We start from the raw sequence: 8,236 nt of genomic DNA, 5'->3' as shown, positions 1-8,236 counted from the left end.
AAGTTTTCATTTTATCTTGAGGGCTGCAATCATGCTTTGATATCGATTACATAATTTAGTGTTTAAAAAATATCATATATATATATATATATATATTATTAAAAGTAGTATTTTTCTCATGTTTAAGTGGCACATTATAAGAGTATTTTTTTTAAAAAAAAGTCACGTCAGTGTGTATTTTCTTAATTATATATAAGTTCTGTACAAACTTAAACTTTATTTAAATTATTTTAACTTTGTTTATTTTATATGAACAATAAATATTTCTTTTCCATATATTTTTCATGATAAATTGAGATAATTCACAAACCCCACGTTTTTCTTTTTAATTCTTTCAAGGGTATTAGAATTTTTTTTAATGTGAAATTACTTTTTTTGTTCTTATTTTCTCATGCATTATTCTATATTCAATATTAATTATATATTATGAATTTGTTGTTTAAATTTTATAGTGATTCTATGTATAAAATTATACTTCCTTTGCTACATTATTTTATATAATTACAACTCACAAGAGGAAAAATTTGCACAACAAAGATACTGGCCCTGTTTGGTACAGCTTTTTTCCAGCTTATTTCAGCTTTCAGCTTAATTTAAGCTATTTTGATGTGCTTGGTTTAACTTAACAATGCAGCTTATAGCTTTTTATAAGTCAGAAATTAGCTTATTTTCATAGTTATAAGGTATAAGCTATTAAGACATAAGTTATAAGCACTTTCCCACAGCTCTACCAAACAGGGCCACTCTGGAAGAACCTCTAAAGTTTAAATTTACTAATTGAGTTACTTTTTCAATTGTTGAATAATAATTTCTTTTATGTTTTGATATTATATTACAAATGATTAATCACTTCACACACTAAGATGTATCTACCGTTTGGATGTTTTCATTATTTTTTCTTTTTGGATTTAGATGTTGTTGTATGATTTTTTCTTGGTTAGTCATTGTCGAATTTTTTTTTATATAGTTGATATTTTAATTTAATTAAGAGTATTTATTTTACAATCTTATAATTATATATATATATATATATATATCATATAAAATCATGGAAAATTTTTTTAAAGTTCCCAATAATAGTAATTTAGAAAATAAAGGACACCAAAAAAATGGATGAGACATCAAGTCCCTCAACTAGAACGCGCGCATTTTTAATTCTTTCTTGGACCAAAACACCCTTTACAAATCAACTGAGAACACTCCATTAGATTCCGATGACTCCGTTCCATTCCAAACATCCAACCATCTTCACGAGTAAGAGAACAGGAGAATTAGGGTTTCACAATCATCTTCACTATTGACATTATGGTTTCATTATCTTTTACCAAAATCTTTTCCATTCCTTCTTTACAAATTTCTTTGACCCGTTTTCACTGTTCATCGTCATCTCAATTCATTTTCATCTCAGGGCATATCAGTTCGTACTTAGGGTTTCATCATCACTCTAGTAAGTTTTCTACAATCCAACGAGTTTTTCTCTGGAAACATAGTTAATTGCATATTATATTAGCCTTCCATTAATTAGGATTTCAATTTCGTAATAAAAAGCTACATAAATTTGAAAAATGTTATTTCTCTAAGTTTTGAACTTATTCTTAAAGATGTTGTGTGATTTTGTCTATAGATTTCTCTGGTATTGGCTTGATCTATGTTTCTTCTTTGAATTTTCTCTGGCATATTTATTCTCCATTTGTTTCTGTTTATTCCCTTATTTTCTCTAGCATGGTTAATTTCTCTGTATTTCTCTATGTAATTTTCAAATATAATTCATTCAAATTTCTCTACTCTATAAATTTCTCTAGCTTGCCATGTTTAATTTTCTCTGGCAAGTGTAATTTTCTGTGTCATTTTCATTTTCTATGCTTGCTAGATTTATGTTTCTTTCTTGAATTTTCTCTGGTTATGTTTTACATCTATATGTAATTTTATTCTCTTGTTTGTGTCTATGTTTCTCTAGCATTTATAATTTTCTCTGGTCACATCACTTTTCTCCCTTGTGTGTGTCTGTCTTGTTTAATTTTCTCTGGTTGTCTGTAAATTTCTCTGGCATTTTCATATTATGGAATGGAAATTTTCTCTAGCTTTCCATGTTTAATTTTCTCTGGCATGTATCATTTTCATTTTTTGTGCTTGTTAGATTTATGTTTCTTTTTTGAATTTTCTCTGGCTACATTTTACATATATATGTAATTTTACTCTCTTGTCTATGTCTATGTTTCTTTGGCATTTATAATTTTCTCTAGCCACATCACTTTTCTCCCTTGTGTGTGTCTAACATGTTTAACTCTCTCTGGTTGTCTGTAAATTTCTTTGGCATTTTCATATTATGGAATGGAAATTTTCTCTGGCATGCCATGTGTGTGGGTGATTTTCCGACCACACTGCTCGCTTAGTAACCAGCTGGAGAGCACAGCCAGAATAGATGGCTTCAGTAACCTGTAACAGAAAGAAAAAGGCTCCGGCGGTGGCTCTTCCACCCGGGGCACTCCGACGATCAAGTCAGTATATCTCTCAAAGATAATCAAGTGTTAAACTCACAAGCTTGAATATAGAATTGTGTACCTTAGACCCATGGGGGTGCCTCTCTTTTATAGTTTACTCAATCCTAATCCCACTAGAAGCCTGACTTCTATGGACTCCAATTCAATACTGACTTTGGATTCTTCAAGAGATAAAGATAAACTCCCTAAGAGGTTTATCCTTATCTTGGCTAAGTCTTTTCTTCTCTTTAGGACTCTTGCCCCTTATCCATTTCTCCGCTTATCTCGGATTCCGATATCCTCGGAGATAATCTCGGCAACCCCGAGATCACCTCGGCGTAACTACCATGATATGTGACACTTTGGCTTATATGTCGGCTTCATCATGCCACGTGTTGGTATCCAAGAAATATATTCCCACAACTGCCCCCTAGGTTCTATTACCTCGGCATTCTGAGGTGATGGAACCTATATCGATATTTCTTTTTGCACAGTGGCTAAGAAACTGTTTGGCCGAGATAATTCTTTTCCAAGCCGATGTATTCGCTTCTGAGAACAAGAATTCAAATGTACTCCATCACGCGCATGAGCTGTCATGCACGTCTAACCGTTCCTTTCACATGCTTTGTCTTCATTGGAGCGTGTCTGTGACGCGCCTGAAAGCTGCCTGTCATTCGTCTGCGCCGTCTGACGCGTGCGTTGCTCCAGGCGTAATAAATGCCCTATTTTTACCGCCGTTTCAAGTTTTGATAAAACTTTTCTTTCCATCTTTTTCCCTTTGCTTTACACATTCGTTTTTATAGCTCTCTCTCTCTAACTTTCTGAAATCCGCCATTGTTTTAACTCGAAGTTCTGCGATTCTTTGTCCCTTCACCTTAGTGAAGTTTCCTCCGTCTCGTCGTGCCTGCAATCGTTACCATTTCTCGGCGTCGTTCTTTCCGACTTCATTTGTTCTGGTAAGGTCCTGTTCCCTTTACACCCAATCTCTTTTATATGCTTTTACCATTACTGCTTTGTTCAAACCTTGGATCCACTGAACTGTTATCTGGATGTGTCTATTCATGATTTCACTTATATTTTGAACACTTGCACTGTTTCAACACTTTTCTTGCCATAATTCTTGACCTTTAACCCCTTGTATTCTTCATGTTTCTGATAGCCCATCTTTGTTCTTGAATCTGAAACTTCTCCTTTGTTTTCTTGTTTTTTCGTATCTGTTCCAGATCTGTGCCTTCGATCTTGACCTTTATAGTTCTTTGGCTTGGGATTTGTGTGTAGAACCTTCAATTTTTTAGGGAAAACTGAAACAAGCCTTATCAGCCATTTCCTAGGTCTTTGCCGAGGTTCTTGCAACCCTTCTTTAAACGCCCATCTTCTGAAACACATTCTTCTTTGTTTAGGTTGACGTAATGGGTATGTGGAGGCATAGGGTAAATACCCCAACAAAACTCGAATACTTTAGGCAGGAATTCTCTATCCCAGCCGATGTTCACCTTAAGCTAGCTGGGGATGATGATACCATCATGCCCACAGACCATACGATGCCCTTTCCTATAGTAGCCTTTACTGAATGTGGACTTCGGCTTCCACTTAATCCCCTGTTTCGTGAAGTTCTTTATTTCTACAAGCTGAACCCCATGCAACTTACTATCAACTCCTATAGGGTGATTAACGGTATTATAGTTTTAGCTAGGCAAGAGAATCTTAGGATCACCCTGGCCGACCTTCAGTACTGTTATACAATGTGCCCCCTCAACCTGAAGGAAAGAGGCTTTGTTTATTACCTTAAGCCGAGGTCTACCGAGTTCAAAATTGTAGCCGACCTCCCAGACTCTAATAAGGGGGCTGGGGATGACTTTGTTATCGCTTCGGGAATTTGGGAATTTGGCCCAGATGAAGATGTCCATCTCTACCCTCTTCCTCGAACAATTAAAGAGGGCAAGGGTAAGAGCCCAGTGCCAACACTTAGTTGTTTTTATTTAAGTTTTTCAAAATTTTGTCTGTTTCTAATGTCTGTTTGCTTGTCCTGCAGATCTTCATCAACCACCAAAAAAATTCCGTCAATCCTTCTTCCCTGGGAAAGACTTAAAGAAGCTTCTTGGTTTTCCAATCCATAAGCGCAAGGCTCCCTTGTTGCTGAACTTCATTTCGACATATAAATCCACTTTACCCGACGTCCCAAAAAGGAAGAAAAAGAGTCTTTCTCCACCTTCTGCCACAACTCCTTCCATTGCTTCCATATCACGAGCAGACGAAGGATCCACTTCTGATCCAGCCGATCTGTCATCTACTTCGACCCCATACTTGATCCCAATACCTAAAAGGAAACGTCGCCGACGCCTTGTTAAAACTGCTGAAATGGGTCGTGCAAAGCCAGTTGCCCAAAATCTTCTAGCCGATCTACCGACTGATGCTGATGTTGTACCAACCCAGTCTATGCCCCCACCAAAGCCGAAGAGAATTAAAAAGGCTCAGCCCAAAGCCAAGGCTACTGACGCCGAGGCTGAGGATGCTTTGCCTATCTCTCAACTGGCTGAGAGCAAAAAGGCTGCCTCTGCTTCCACAAAAAGATCCGCTGAGACCCAACCCTCGGGGTCCACACAGTCAAAGAGGCCAAGGTCTGCTTCAGCTACCACTTCCGGGTCCAAGAAATCCGACATCCCCTGGGCCCCACAATTAACTTTAGAGGATAGGCCTATCATGTCAAGTGAAAGTGCCGACGATATTAATGTTGGTGTTGCCCTCAGCACTGCTCTTCTCCTTCCAAAGGATCTGGAGCGAAATGCTGGGCTTAGCGAATATGAGAACTACGCGCTAATGCTCCAGCATTCCGTTCAAGTAAGTATTCCTGCTTTGAACTTGTAACTTTTCCTTCGGTTTCACTTTTAGAAGATTCTGTAGTACTTCTGCTTTCTTTCAGGCCATTCAGCGCGCCCATTCATTTTCAATGCAATCTTTTGAAAATCGGCAAAGATTGGTTGATATGAAGAGGGAAGCGTCTTCCCTGAAGAAGGAGGTTAAATCTCTTGAATCAAAGATGAAAAAACTGGAGGATCAGGCCGAGGCTGCTACTAAGGCCCAGCAGATGGCCGAAGAGAAAGCGGAGTCTACTGAGGCTATCCGAAAAGTAGCTGAAGCTGAGAAGAAAGAGGCCGAAGTAAAAAAGGCCCAGGCTGAGAAGGAGCTCCAGCAGGCTCTGGCCACCAAGGAGGCCGAAGTCAAAGAGCCTGATGAAAAGGCTTATGCCCAGGGTATGGCCGACGTCACAGAGGATTATAAACTTCAAGTCAGGTAGGCATGCAACAGGGGATTTTTCCTAGGTTGGATGTCCCTGATAAAAAAGCTTGATCTCCCTGTTGACTCGCCCTTTCGTAATGCCGATGCCATTCCTTTACCATTTCCTCCTCCAAATCAGGTTGAAGATGAATTAGAGACTGAGGCTGATGTCGAGGATGAGGATGAAGAGAAAAATGATGATGAGGCCTTGGTGAGGAAACCCAAAGATGCTGCTGAAGCCAAGTCCCCTCCTCCTGCTGAGCAAGTTATGGATTTAACCTTGGATGGGGAGGGTGATGAGGTTGGGGAGGTACCCAAGGAAGTTGCCATCGGGCAACTGTCATCCGACCTTCTATTGGCTGAAAGAAATCTGGACAAAACGCTGGCTGAAATTGATGCCGAGATTGAAGCGGAAAAGGTTGCCGAAGTAGTTCCTCAGGAATCGGCCGAGGTAGTTCTTCGAGAATCGGACGAGGTCCAGTCCTGAAGCATTTCTGAAGCCGAATAATCATAATCTTCCCTATTTTGTGCTTGTCTTCTTTTGTGGTCAATATGAGTTTCTTTGTATGGCCGAAGTGCCTTTTCCTGTAAAAACAATTTACGTCTAGTAGGCCGTAGTGCCTTCTTCAATATGTAATTGCAACTGCTTTTTCTATAGACGTTTCAATCTTTGTATTTTTCTGTTGATTGCTTCTGCATAGTTCTATACTTAGAATTTTTTGCGTGCCTTTCCATTTTGCTTCCTTTGTGCAATCTTCTCGGGGTTCAATACTTCGGCAAGATACTGACCTGAAAGCTTTTCATAATTTCTAACAAGTGTAAAACATATGTTACTCAATGTTAATGTTTCGAACTTTTTAGGTTTTAACAAGTATTTAAACAGTGATCTCGGTCTAACCTACTTGTAAATTGATACAAATTTCAACAAGTGTTAATCATATACTGTAAACTGTTCGTAAGTTATAACAAGTATTTAAACAACATACTTAGCTTTTACCTCAACCTGCAAATTGCTGCAAATTTCAACAGATGATCATATGTCGGTTTAACATTATCTTGTAAATTGCTACAAATTTTAACAAGTGTTAAGCATCCTTTTTGGTTTAACCAACCTGTAGAGTGCTACAAATGTTTAACAATATCCTCGGCTTCACTTCGACTTGTAAATTGCTGCAAATTTCAACAAGTGAAAGGAAACAGTAATCTCGGCTTATCTTCAACTTGTAAATTGCTACAAATTTCAACAAGTGAAGGTAAGGAATCAGCTTAATTCCAACTTGTAAATTGCTACAAATTTCAACAAGTGAATTAAGAAATCAGCTTAATTCCAACTTGTAAATTGCTACAAATTTCAACAAAGTGAATTAAGGAATCAGCTTGACTCCGACTTGTAAATTGCTACAAATTTCAACAAGTGAAAACAAGGAATCAGCTTGACTCCAACTTGTAAATTGCTACAAATTTTAACAAGTGGAGACAAGGAATCAGCTTGACTCCAACTTGTAAATTGCTACAAATTTCAACAAGTGGAGACAAGGAATCAGCTTGACTGAATTGCTACAAATTTCAACAAGTGGAGACAAGGAATCACCTCGGCTTCTCTTTGGTTAAGCATCATCTCGGTCTAATTTCAGTTTTAAACATTATCTTGGTTTGACCAACTTGTAAATTGCTACAAATTTCAACAAGTGATAAACACATTCTTTTTCTTTCTGCCCCCAATATGAACTTAAGTTCTACTTGGGTTCTTATTATTTATGTCTCCGAAAACATCAGTATGTAATTTTATCAGCCATATGTGTTTGAAAGAACTTTTGAGAAAACTTTATTAAAGACATCGGCAAAAAATACTGCACATCTAATGATAGAAGAATTTCAAATTACAAGTGTTCCAAGGTCTTGGTAGTGCTTTGCCTTCGTTATCTTCAAGCCGATAGGCTCCATTGCCCAATACCGAAGTAATTCTGTAGGGTCCTTCCCAGTTTGGGCCAAGCTTGCCCTCTCTTGGATCCTTTTTGTTGCCGACGACTTTTCTCAAGACTAAGTCACCGACTTGAAAATCTCTTGGATTGACCTTTTTGTTGTAAGCTCTAGCAAGCTGTTGCTGGTATATTGCTAGCTGAATTGCAGCCTTTTCTCTTCGTTCTTCCAAAAGGTCCAGATCTCGGGCTAAGACTATGTCGTTAGTGCCATTCTCTACTCCCTAGGTCCTGATCCCTGGGATGCCGATCTCTAATGGGATGACAGCTTCTGTGCCATAAGCCATGGCAAAGGGGGATTCCCCTATTGATCTTCTCGGCGTAGTCCGATATGCCCAAAGCACGTTGGGCAACTCGTCTACCCACTTTCCTTTTGCTTCCTGCAGCCTCTTCTTTATTCCATCCAAAATTACTTTGTTGGATGCTTCTGCTTGGCCATTACTCTGGGGAAAACTTGGTGTTGAAAAGTAGTTCTTGATCTTAAATTTGGCACAAAAGTTT

The sequence above is a fragment of the Camellia sinensis genome, chromosome 1, assembly GCF_055761805.1.
Source record: "Camellia sinensis isolate YWXY chromosome 1, ASM5576180v1, whole genome shotgun sequence".
Classification (NCBI taxonomy): domain Eukaryota; kingdom Viridiplantae; phylum Streptophyta; class Magnoliopsida; order Ericales; family Theaceae; genus Camellia; species Camellia sinensis.
The sequence above is the reverse complement of the archived record's forward strand: the minus strand, read 5'-3'. Positions refer to the sequence as shown.